The 13702-nt window shown below is 39.8% G+C and overlaps 1 long non-coding RNA gene across 2 annotated transcripts in view; it reads right to left on the bottom strand.

Annotated features, from left to right (window-relative positions):
* Nucleotides 1-596: 596 nt before the first annotated feature.
* LOC117203945 (uncharacterized) overlaps nucleotides 597-13702 on the bottom strand; it is a 28930-nt gene continuing 15824 nt past the window's right edge. The window contains exons 4-5 of one of the 2 annotated variants that reach the window (XR_007469980.1): nucleotides 3182-3230; nucleotides 597-1725 (exon numbers count right to left, since the gene is read on the bottom strand). This is a non-coding gene — a long non-coding RNA (uncharacterized LOC117203945). Of the gene's footprint in view, nucleotides 3231-13702 lie in introns of both variants that reach the window. The other variant, XR_004486919.2, reaches the window with a different exon arrangement.

Below are 13702 nucleotides of genomic sequence, written 5' to 3'. Positions count from 1 at the left end.
TGGCCGCACGGCAGGAGGTGAGTGGCCAGCGAGCAAAGCTTCATCTGCCACTCCCCATTGCTCCCCATCACTCGCATTACCACCTGAACCATTCCCCCACCCCGTCCGTGGAAAAACTGTCTTCCACGAAACCGGTCCCTGGTGCCAAAAAGTTTGGGGACCGCTGCTCTAGGATTGAGATCCCATCTAGTGCCTTTTCCTATGTAGCCAATTTTTCTATTGAAATTTATTTGTTTTTTTAATAAATTTATTTATTTTATTTATTTATTTTTGGCTGCTATGGGTCTTCGTTGCTGTGCATGGGCTTTCTCCAGTTGCGGCGAGGGGGGGCTACTCGTGGTTACAGTGCACAGGCTTCTCATTGCAGTGGCTTCTCTTGTCGCGGAGCACAGGCTCTAGGTACTCGGACTTCAGTAGTTGTGGCACGTGGGCTCAGTAGTTGTGGCTTGCAGGCTCAGCAGTTGTGGTGCATGGGCTTAGTTGCTCCGTGGCATGTGGGATCTTCCCGGACCAGGGCTCGAACCCATGTCCCCTGCATTGCAGGTGGATTCTTAACCACCGCGCCACCAGGGAAGCCCTATTTGTTTTCATTATTAGTAACTTTGGCATGATTTACTCAAAATCAATCTTCCTAGAGTCTTTTACATCTCTATTATATATAGTTGAGGGAATGCAGTTGGAATTCATTAATTAAAAGTGACACAAAATGATTTGAAACGCCAAAATTTTCTTAATGTGTAACAATTACCTATAGCTAGTATTCTGTAAATTTCTTTAAAAAAAAACAAGAACAAATAGTTTTCCACTTACATATGCCCAGAGAGGCTGTATTGCCCCAGGAACAATGCATGACTTTATTCCAAAACCAAGCAAGTTAGCAAAGGTAAAAACAATTTTTGGTTTCACAAGTTAAGAAATCAGATAAACTCAGGAGTTAGCATTCTGAAAACAGAATCATTTCTCTTTTAGTACCAAAAACAAATTTTTCAAATATGTATTATTGTTTTCGGGTATATCAGGAAGTACTTTTAAAATTGTAGCACACCTGTAAATGTTGGTATGAGTGTAATGTGCCTACAGAATCTGTCTTCATTGAACATCACACTAATAAATGCCTGATAAATGTAACCTTTTATTACCATAAGTAATGCTTTTACAGCATTATCAAATAGTAGCTAAGCCTCATGCTCTCAAGTCAAAAAGCCCTCCATTTGAATCTCTGCCCTGTTAGTTACTATCTGGGTGACTCCAGCAAATTATTTAACCTCTCAAATTTTCAGTTTCCACTTCTTTATTTATTTTTAATTTTTAAATTTTATTTATTTTTTTATACAGAAGATTCTTATTAGTCATCAATTTTATACACATCAGTGTATACATGTCAATCCCAATCGCCCAGTTCATCACACCACATCCCCACCCCCCCGCGGCTTTTCCCCCTTGGTGTCCATACGTTTGTTCTCTACATCTGTGTCTCAACTTCTGCGCTGCAAACCGGTTCATCTGTACCATTTTTCTAGGTTCCACATATATGCGTTAATATACGATATTTGTTTTTCTGACTTACTTCACACTGTATGACAGTCTCCAGATCCATCCACGTCTCAACAAATGACCCAATATCGTTCCTTTTTATGGCTGAGTAATATTCCATTGTATATATGTACCACATCTTCTTCATCTGTTCATCTGTCGATGGGCATTTAGGTAGCTTCCATGACCTGGCTAATGTAAACAGTGCTGCAATGAACATTGGGGTGCCTTCTACTTCTTTAAAAGAAGAAAATACAAGTGCCATCTCATGAGGTAGTTCTAATATCTAAATGAGATATTGCAGGTAAAGCACAATACCTAGCACACATTAAGTGTTGAGTAAATGTTTTAAATAGAAAAAGGTAACTTTTGAGGTCATTACTCACGCTAAGTGTTTTATTAACTTCTAAATAGACTTAATTATCAACAAGTTTTAACTTTCTAGTTGAAAATTAGGAAACCCATCTTTTTCTGAGCCTTTGTTATGAATCTTTTAGAAAGTTAATCTAACAATGAGCATGTATTCATGTGTAAGAAGAAAACATCTAATATCATTCTGAAACATCTATCTCAGTTTAAGGATGACATACAAATATTACTCAATCTACCTTGCTAGTTGTTCAATCCCTGAGATTTCATCATCATTCATTTATTCTCCTCTTGGACTTTTCTCTCTTTCACCTACTCCATAAATATTAGTATTTCCCAGGATTCTGTTCCCAGCTCTCTTTTCTTAATTTATCCTCCCAAGTGATCTTATACACACCATGACTTCAATTCCTACCAATCCATTGATATCACCCAATATAACCTCCATTTTGACAAATACCAATAGAATGTCCAGATTAACAGAAATACCACAATAGGGATAACACTTGGATTTACATATCTAAGGGATACAGAAAGGAATATAGTTGTAATATCAACCAAGATATGAAAGTGCAAGCTTCTAGACCTTCCAAATAGTCAGACCTTCTGGAATATATAACATCAGACCTTCTGGAAACTTTACTTCCCCTTCAGTCCTAGCCTTATATACGTAAAGCTAAACCGGTCCTATACATAGCCTTCTGAAGAGACTGCCTCACCTAGGCAAGGTAACTCATCAATCTCAGAGTTATACAATGTACAGTGTGATAGCTAAGGTGCAGTACAGAGGATATTCAGACATGAACAAATCCTATATTCTCAGCTTCCCTAGGCTAACACAGCCTAGTCCAAGAGCATCCCTAAAGTTAGTGCTAGGGAAATAAAACAAGAAATTGTTATTCAGATATCTCTGAAATTCATGATATCAAGCCCTTATACACAAGATTATAACTCCAGAGCTCTTGTGTGAGATCCAGATATGAACATTCCACTGCCTACTGGACTTCTTTACCTGGAAGTTTCACCGGCACCTGCCACTCCTCCCCATAAAGGAGTCGGTCCTCTTCATACGTCACATTTCTCAATGAAAGGCATCACCATCCATCTGGTTGCCCAGACGAGGAAACTAGGAATCAGACTTGATTCTTCCTTCTCCCTCCCTGACTACATCTAAGCTGAATCAAATTCTGCTCATTCATCCCTCTTCGTAATCCAATTCATCGATCATCCATCACCATCTCTCGCTGATTTAAAACAGATTCCAAAGTATAATCTCTACCTCTAGTCCATTTTCAACTTATTTCCACATTGGTCCCAGGGTCTTCTTTCTGAAATGAAAATGTGAATCCCTTTTATAATTATTGTTTTCAGATTGAACTCCAAACTCCTTTTCATGGTGTACTAGTTAGATTATTTTTAGATACCTCAGGCAGTAGGGGTTCAAAGAATAGTGCATGAGAGAGAAAGGAGTTTCAACCATAAAGCCAGGCCCCATGGGAATATAGGAAAAGCTTGGCTTCAAAGAGCCTAGAATGTAGTTTGAAAACTAGAAAAACCTTTGGTGTCCATACTGCTTGATTGATCTTAGCAGCAGATGCATTTTGCTTCCTTCTCCCTTGAATGCTCAAGTATTACCAAGACACAGCTACTCCATGTTTCTACTAATATTTCTCCTGCCTCTTCCAACCAGTTACCTCACTCCAGTTCTACGCATCAGTGAGATTCTGTTTTCTTATGGCTTCTGCTTCCCCGTGTCTTTTGCTACCTCATGGTCTTTGCTGCTTTTCTTATTTCTCTGTGTCTGTTTAGCTTCTGTCTCACTACCCTACCAACTACATATGTTCTCTTTATGTGTCACATTCATATTTCTAAAGAGAAAGAATCTAAGTAGTTCTGCAAATCACATATATATGGTATATTCCTATTTTGCTGTGCCTTTTGCTGGACCACCTCATAGGTCCAGAAAGATTACAGATTAACTGTTTTTGGAGCAGGGGACACACCTGGTTCAAACAGCTGTGGTCAAGGGTGATGGATCTATGTGGTCAGGGGAAGTGTCTCATGTGGTACAGAACATGGGCATCTGTGCTGAAGAAAATGTATCAGAGATCTGTTAGTTGAATGAATTAATAAGAAATTTTATTTGCAAATGTGTTTGTAAGTGCTTTCTTATTCACTTTTTATCAATAATTATATTTTAATTATTGTTTATAATCTAAAGCATTTGGAGATTAAAACTATGTTAAACTCATAATTAATAGCTGTTTTGAATTTAATTTTAGTTTTATTTTAGTCTCACTCTATTATTTTTCCTTTGTCATCATTAATTCTCTCTGAATTATTTTTCCTGAAATCAATTCATTTCCACAGTTTTCTTTTTCAAAGAATTTTACTTAGTCCAGAAATGGTCTTTAATGCCTCTTGGCACATACTGTCTGTGTACTTCTTAAAGAATATTCTCAAAGAATCCCTTAAGCTTTAATTTTCAGAATTAAAAATTATAACTTGCTGGCTGGTCTAAATTACATACTACCTGAAGAACACAGATGATTTCTTTACACAATAAGAAAATGATTATGAAAGACAAATTGTGACTAGAGAACCTATAACCTACTATTTCAAACATCATGTTTCTAAATGTAAACAATAAGTTGTTTATCTATTACTTATGCTTACTTTCCAAAATGATTTTTTAAACATTTTATTTTCTGTCTTTATTGTAACCTCTTTACGAACATAAAATGATTCTTACATATGGCCCATCAGAATTTGGTCCCTGTTGTGTGGCATGGCAGTAACAATGAAGTAACAATGAAGGAGCAAATTTTTTAACAAGATAGCCATCTTCACTGCAAAACTGCTCTTAGTTGGTCCTTCCCAAAATCATTGTATCAATCAGCTACCAGAGTGAAAATGGTGCAGAAGTAGTTCTGCTTTGAGAAAGAAGAGGGAACAGTCACCTCTGATAGATGTCCTCCACTCCTAGCAGTTCACTGAACGTTTTAACCAGCCGAGGGAGGAGTGGCAGTATATAGATTTGCCGGGTTGTTTCTATATTACAGAGATTGAAATGCTCCACTGCACCGTTTTCAGGGTGTGATGATAATTTCTCTTTCATCCTGTGATGATAAATTCTCTAGAGACATTTAATATTAACAAGAAATCATTTTAGAGATATTTCTTCTAATAGTTATTTCTATAGCATCTTAAAGCCTTGTCCTTTATTCTTTCTTTCAATCTTGTTCCTGAGGCCAAGACCACACTGTCTGGTTGACCCCAGCTCCTTTCAGTCAGTTCTCTCATTGCAGGGCTCACACTGGAAACCCATATGATGGGGGCTTCAGGCCAGCTTATCCTTCATAACCTTCATTCTGAGCTGCTCTCCTGGACTTGTTTCTCAAACCTGACTCTGTCCTTTGACCCCAGCCTTCCTGGCTATATTAAGCTGGGTTCCCTGGGCGCAGACCCTAAGGAGAGATTTGTGTGCAAGTAATTTATTAAGGACATGTTCCCAGAAGAATCAGTAGAGAGTAGGGGAAGCAGGGAAATGGAAGAGACCAATCAGGCAAAGCCCCAAGGAGGGCAGGGGAACGTTAGGGAAGCCTCTAGGCAAGGGATCTGTCTCAAGTACATCAGCCACATCAGCCGTTGGCCAAAGGCTCTCCCAGGTCTTTTGGCTCTCCGTGTATAGGAGGCAAAGAAACCAGAAGCCCAAGGGCAGCTCAAGACGCAAAAGCACACTGAAAGGGGAGTAGAGAAAACAGCACAGGCTGCACAGAAATGATGAAAGCGACAGATCTGGCAGAACGCTTCACTACACTGTCTTACTGGGCCACTGTCAGTCATTCCGTCCTCTAGATCAAACCATCCCTGAGACCCTCTTACCCCAGCCTCCACTGTTGGAGCAGTGCTCTCCCACCAGGCATATGCCAGCGCAGTGGTTCTCAATTAGGGGCGACTTTTCCCCTGCTCCCATCCACCCTGCCCTGGGACATTGGGCAATGTCTGGAGACATCTTAGATTGTCACAACTTGAGGAGGGGATACTAATTGCATCTGGTGGGTAGAGGCCAGAGCTGATGCCAAACATTTTACAATGCCCAGGGCAGCCCCCCCTAACAAAGAGTTATCCAGTCCAAAATGTCAGTGGTGCCAAGGTTGAGAAACCTTGCATCTAGCATCAGTTTCGGTAGTTAGATCACTGCTTTGTTCTCCAGTGTTTGAAAACCTGGCTTGTGACCTGCCTGGTACTCCGATTCTCTAGAATTATTCTCATGAATCCCCAGACTCCTTCTCAAACTGAGAGTCAGTCCCTGAGCCCCAGCCTCATGTCATGTCCACCTGCCTGCATGTCAGAATATTGCCTGCTTCTAGGTCCCTGTATCTAGGAGCTTTGTCTGACCACATGGGTGAACAAGCAGTTCCTCTAGCTGGAACTTCTTGAAGTCAGTTATCCTCCCTGAATATTAATATCATCTGTGTTTGTTAATCTGTTCTTGGATATCAAATGCCACCTCCCTGTCTAGACTTCTTCCTATGGCCTCAGTTTCATTTATTCTCCTCTGGCCGATTCGTCCCACTTTTCACCGTACTGCTCTTTCATCAAATGGGCACACACAGTTTCACACTCCCATCCTTCCTGGTTAGCCCAGCCTCACTGTAGTTAATACATCTGTGTCCAGCTGCTTGACTAGACGCCCCAAAATGTATTTTAGAGTTAGAAGATGTGTCCCATAGAGAGCTAGGAGATCGCATTGGTTTAGCTTAATATTTCCTAACTGGGAAAATCAGGAAAGAGGTGTCCATGCAAAGCAGCATCTAGGCTAGGTTTGTCTTGTAAGTCCTTCTCTAAGTCTGAAGAGAGAACAGTTCCCACTTCTAGAGCAACTGTGTGGGAATCTCTATAATAAATGCATTTACTTTTAGACCCACTAATTTTTTTTGCTTAGTTTAATATCAAATTTTAAAAAATCCCTCTTGAAATTTTTAAAGGACTCAGCAGCAATAAATTGGCTGTGTGGTCTAACACACTGCATGATATGCATATCCTGCCCCCCAAACAACAAAATAAATGAAAACAATGAAATTAATTTATGTTTTATGATGTGAATATAAACTGACGAGAGAATTAAATCTCTCAGGTCAGTAATAATAAGTCTAACTTGCAAAAAAACATAAATGTATTTACTATCTCATTTAATTTAACATTTGCAAAAGAATCCTGTGAATTAAGAATTACTGTTTCTATTTTACAGATGAGGAAGCTCAGACTCAAAGAGATTAATTCACTTACTAAAAGTCCTCTAAATAGAAAGTTGTGAGTCAGGATTCCCAGTCAGGGTTTTTTTGTTTGTTTTTTGTGGTTTTTTTGCCACACTCCACGGCGTGTGGGATCTTAGTTCCCCAACCAGGGATCGAACCCACGCCCCCTGCATTAGAAGGGCAGAGTCTTAACCTCTGGACCACCAGGGAAGTCCCTCAACTCAGGTTTTTTGACTATAAAATTTGCGCTCTTACTTCATCTGTATTTCAGAAATGACATGTTGTCCCATGAAAATCTGGTAAAGTTTGAGGCGTTTCCCCCCTTAACCTATTTCCTGAAGATTTTGTTGATTATTCCTTTCAGATTGATTATTTGTTTAAAAAGAAAAAACTTTAGGTTTGTCATAACACTCAGTACATTTCCCTGTGGAGAATAACATACGTTCCATTTAACTATAAGCTTATTTTCCTGTCTCCCTGCTATACTACAAGTTCTTCAATGGAAAGGCCCTTGTATTATTCATTGCTATACGCCTGGCAACTGGCAAATATATACCTGGCTTCAATAAACATTCATTTTGGTTACATGGATTCTTTTCCTCTATCAAATAGGAACAAAGATACTGAGAAAGTTATCAAGACAAGAATTCAAGCAAAGGACAACAAAATAAGGGATAGGGTATACACACTAGGCAATCTGATCCCACAGAGAGAACTGGGATAAATTTTGGAAGTGAGGGCCGCCATGTACCTGCCACTCTGCGTCTTTTCCCACATAGCTGTTTCCTTCCCTTAAGAAACATCGATACTCGTTGCATTAGTGAGTGAATGAGTGATTGACTGAATAAATGAATGCTGCTCCTAGGATGAGATTTCTTTCTTCAAATTTTAAGACCTGAACTGTAAAAAATATCTGGTCATTGTGGAAACAACTGTATGTGGCATGTGGTGTGTGCCAGACATAAATGTTTCAAATCTTTGAAATAAAACTTGAGTAACCACCAAGATTTCTTCTTGAGATCAGTGAAAACAATGTAGATTCTTGATCGAGGTTTGGTTACTCTGCAGGCAGTCAAAGATGACTTTCAAGACTCTGGTAATATATCTGACATTTGATAAATCTTTTCTTTTATAAATTACTGTGTTACAGGATTAGTGACTTTACATTTTTAAAATCAGTTTTACAAGAATTAAAATCACACCATAGCAGGAATACAAAAACAAACCAGTCCACTCACATTCCCACCATCTGATTAAATTTTTGGTCTTCATTTTTCTTGTTTCTTTATAGTTCCTGTGTACGTTTATGCCTAATTTTTACACATTGCCTGGCAGAGTGCCAGATAGGTGAACAGAGGAACACTTTGTGTACTTTTTTTTTTAATATTTATTTATTAATTTGCCTGCGCTGGGTCTTAGTTGTGGCACGCGGAATCTTTGTTGTGGCATGTGAACTCTTAGTTGCGGCATGTGGCCTCTAGTTCCCTGACCAGGGATCGAACCGGGGGCCCCTGCATTGGGAGCATGGAGTCTTAGCCACTGGACCACCAGGGAAGTCCCCACTTTGTGTCCTTTTGATAATAAACATTATCTGTTTGCTGAGAAAGTCACTTGTTCCCTAGACTAGGATCTGAAGTTCATGTTGTTTGGTCCTAGAGTTATTAAATCACTCTAGTTTCAGTTTTGTAGATTTTTATTCATTTTTCTCACTTGTCTCTTTTCATTTAATTTCAGACTACAAAAAAAGGGAAGAGATGGGGTAATTCAACAGCTCTTGAATCCATAAATACATTTAAGAAACTCTTTGTCTCAGTCTACCACCTGCGCTTTCCCCTGGCAGTTCTAACTCCCTTCTCTTTCCATCTTCTCCCAGTTTTCCCATCTCCAGCCCTCAATACCCCAGAGCATGTTATCTTTTCTGCAGCCAAAAAGATGAGCAACAGGAAAAAAAAAAAGAAAAGGTTTTAAAAACAGGAATTTATTTATTTTTTTGTTCCCTTCCCCCAACCATCCTGTTTCCCGGTTACCTGCTCTTTGCCTGACTCTACCATTAGCCAGACTGACATCTAGAAGCCCCATCTTCAGTCATCAGTATTACATCAGGTACAGCACTGCATTTATTTCTCAGCAACTCATCTTTTCTTTTTTCTAACATGTTTCCATTTCAACAGTAAGTATACTCTGGTTCTTTTCAAAATACAAAGCAAGATCTTTTTAGAGTCATACAGGATTAGAGCTAGAAAGGACATTAGAGATCATCTAACCCTCTTGTTTTACAGAGGCCGCAGATGACCCAAGCTAGTCAGTGATGATTTAATAAATATAAGATTTCTAGCACTGCGCTTGCAGCATGACCGGTACTCAAAAAGTATGCGCTCCATGTCCTCTTAATACAAAACCTAGAATAGTCAGCGAATGTATTTTCCTCACTACTTTTATGCACTGAATAGTATATATTTTCATTGTAAGGCATTTAGGGGCCATTGGCTTTATTTTTTAAAAATTCTTGGTGAGGCCAGATGTCAGTCAAAATGGTAGAGTAGGTAGCCTGAAGGACCTGTCCTTTCATAGAAACACCAAAAAAATGAACAAAAACTGCCAGAATCAACTTTGTCAGAACTCTGGAATGTGGTCAAAGATTTATAGCAACCAAGAGAACACTGAATCAAGAAAAAAGTGTCTAAAGTATTTTAACTTAGCCTTGCCCCACCCCCTCCCCACAGAGCAGCGGGTCTTCTGGCCGGCAGCTCACGTTCCTGGTGTGGATACCTGGTTCTGGAGGGAAGGAGTGGGGGCCTTGTTCCCAGGGAATTGTGTTTGTCTGCTATCATCTGTCTGCGGGTTCTCTGAAGGACTGACACAACACACTGCCTTTTGTTCGCCTGACTCAGAGCTCTCTCAGGGCAAAAGCGCAGCTAAAGGAAGGTAGTTTTTGAAAACATGGAAAGGCAAATGAACAAACTTAGGAATCTCTCTCTTGAACATATAACTATAGTCTAAATATCTATAATCTATTTATATACACATATATGCAAATATATGTGTATATAAATTATATACATACTATATATACATATATATATAACTATGTAAATGCAATTTACATATATATTTAGCCTATATGTTCATATATGTATGAATACGTATATTTAGACCATGGACTGCCAGATATCTTTACAGAATGGACGAACAAACCTAATTTGTCACCAGCAGCACACGAGGGTTCCTGTATCTCCACCTTCCCACTAACATTTCACATTAATAGACTATTTACTTTTTGCTAATCTGATTGATAGAAAGTCTTATGTCACTGATTTAATTTGTATTTATGTATTTACTAATGGCTTTGTATATCTTTTCATGTGCATGTCAGACACTTGGGGTTCCTTGTCTGAGAGTCTGCCCGTTTCCATTGGGCTTCCTTGTCAATGTTGACTTGGAGGCATTTCTCATATATTCTACATATCAATACCTCATCGGTATTAGACAATACTAATGCTTTCTCCTAATTTTTTGGATGTTTATTAACTTTGTTCACAATGTCCTTCATCGAAAAGAAATCCTTAATTTTGATAAAGTCAAACGTTTTATCCAGGTCCTAGACCAAGGGTCTTCATCATTTTTTTCTCATCATTTCTTCATCTTCAGGATTGTGCTTTTTGTAGTCCTGTCCAACCCCCAATTTTCTTCAAGTTGTTTAAGTTGAAGAGTAAGGAGCTTGCATTTTGTGGATTTAATTTTATCAGCCTATGCATGGATTTTGGAGAGAGGAGCATTCTACCAATTAATATGTTTCTGAACAGCCTAAGTTCTGCACAGAGCCTATTAACAAACCGGTATCTAAAGCACATACCGTGTGGTCATCAGGGTTAGGCCTGAATAATCCTTCCAGATGTTTCCTAATAATATAATTAGATATGCCTATAATTAGAGACTCATTTGCCTCTTTAGTATCTATACCCTTGAATCTTTGACCAGTCGATTCTATAGGGATGAAATCTGAGTTATTCTCCACTCTCCTTAGCCCTATGATTGACCTAGGTTATATTTTGATTTAATTATGAGTCTTTGGCTTTTTCAGACTATAAGTGGATCCTGGCATCTCCAGGACCCACAAGAAGTTTGGCTAATTGATAAAGGTCTGGAAGCCCTGGAGAATATGCCTCTAAAACTAATTCGAATTATGTAGAAATTTTCTGCTTTTTCATGGTTCAGGAAAGTCCTTTCTTATCTCATTTAAGGCAGATTGAGACCAATGCTTAAAAATAACTTGTTGCAAATCCCTTGGTGGTCCAGTTGTTAGGACTCTGCGCTTCCACTGCTGGGGCCCCAGGTTCCATCTCTGGTCGGGGAACTAAGATCCTACCATGCAGTGGGGCCAAAAAAAAAGACTTCTTGAGAAGGGGCAATTGAAGTCCTTCAACTTTCCTTTCTTGAAGTCCAAGTACCAGAAAAGTAGGGCCAAAGTCGTGAGTAACTATAGGGTAGTGGGGAGACAGCAAAGTGGACCAGGTCTGGCAGGGGGGTGGGGTGGGTAGATACAAGGAAGGTCAGGACGTGGTGGAGAGAGAGAAAAGAAGGAGTCTGAAGGAGCAGATGGATAAGGAGAGGAAAAGGAGGCAGGTATGAGTGTATTTAAGGTTGGAATAGATGAAGGAGGAATGGGTGAGGAATAACACGGGAAGAGGATAGTTTTCTTATACTGTAATATACTAGTCCTGAGGATTAGATAGGGAGAGGGTGATTTTGCAGCCTAATTTTGTAAAAGATGCCAAGCATGGCCACATTCCTTCAGCTCATTCTCAGCACCATCAGCGCTATGGCTGACAGCTGCTATAATGAAAATTTGGCTGGAGTATCCTTGGAAAATAGCTTGTTTCATGTAATGTCACAGAAACAGCAAAATCTCTCAGCCTGCAAATATCTGATATGTAAGGTTTCAGGCACCTACTTCGTATCCTGAATCCTATTTGTACATCCCAGCAACTATTTTGCCAACTCTCTTTGAAGTCATCACTCAAATGTTACTTCCTCACTGAAGCTCTCACTGAGCATCCAATTTAAAATTGCGCATCTTCCAACTCCCCCATCTTTCTTCCCTGCCTTTATTTTTCCTTCGTAGCATCTAACATACGGTATGGATTTTATTTATGTATTCTGCTCATCGTCTATCTCCCCCAACTGCATAGAGGCCCACAAGCGCAGTGGTGTTTGTTTTCTTCACTGCTGTATCACCAGTACCTGGCACATAACATATGCTCAATAATTATTTATTGAATAAATTAATTCCAAGGTGTTAAACAGACATCTCCCCATCACAGGGGTTGCTGCATTCCTTTAAATCAGAAAACTAACTTTTATTATTCAGAAGCACCCCTCAATACCCCAAGCCACCCCTGAACTGCTCAGGCTTATAAGGAATTCCCATGGTGGAGGATCTATTCCTTAGTTTGAGTGATGTATGAGTCAGGAGACAAGCAAGAGACAGATGGCACTCTTAAGAGGAGTATTTGAGGATTGCTTAATAAATTGGCTATTTACAGAGGTTTGGGCAGGCTTAAAAGAATCCTTAAAAGGGAAGGTGAAACACCCTGGACTAAAATCCATTAGGAGCTCTTATCCACCCCCAAACCTGTCCCCTGCTTCCCCCTTGAAGAGACAAGGAGAAGGCCAATCATTGGAAGCTGATGACAGTAGTTGTAATTGTAGGAGTTGTGGCCTGTGTATAGACAGCTAACCCGCAGTGAGCCTGCAGGCAGGGAGCTGAGGAATAATGCCTGGCCATGACCCTCTTCCCTCCTTCTGCCCTCCTGCCAGTGCCTCTCAAGCCCAGCAGGAAGCCTGAGAGTATGGAATCTTATTGATGCAGTCTATTAAATTCAATTTCCAAGATTACTGAGAAGGGAGGAAACAGTGGAGAGGGGACTTAGAAGACAAAAAGAAAATATCCAGTACAAGCGGTAATAATATACTGGTCAGTTATGCAATCTGTAACTGTTTTTTCTAGAAAACTCTTTTCTGCCATTGCCCAAGCCCCAAACTGATAAATTCCTGAAAGCCAACTGTATGTGACCCTGATTATTGTCATCAGGGTGTCTACTACCCATCAGCATCTCTACCTGGAACCCCTACACTTTAGCACACTCAGTACCTCTGTCTACAATCTATGGGATCCACCTGTTCTCAGCAGTAGTTGTAGGTAGCATGATGCCCCCCTTAATTAAGAACGTGTTTTAACCACAATCCACCCATTTACTGACTGCACACGTACCTAACGTACTTTTCCCCTTCAGCCCCTAGGTCAGCAGACACTGGTAGCCAGTGACAGAATTAACAGTATTCTTTATTCTTTACTTAGGATAGTAAGGGCCTTTAACATCGCCTTCTTATAACTGAACCAAAGCATCATCTTTCTAACATCGAACTTGACTGCTACAGTATCGTTGGGAAAGCTTATGGAAATTAGGCATTCCCCAGGACTAAGTAATCAATGTATTTCCCTCACCTACCTGCCGCTGCAGGTTGTCTTTGTATCAGAT

Source organism: Orcinus orca, chromosome 11 (assembly GCF_937001465.1).
Source record: "Orcinus orca chromosome 11, mOrcOrc1.1, whole genome shotgun sequence".
NCBI classification, from domain to species: Eukaryota; Metazoa; Chordata; class Mammalia; order Artiodactyla; family Delphinidae; genus Orcinus; species Orcinus orca.
Note: the sequence above shows the minus strand (reverse complement) of the source record. Positions and strands in the feature narration are given on the sequence as shown.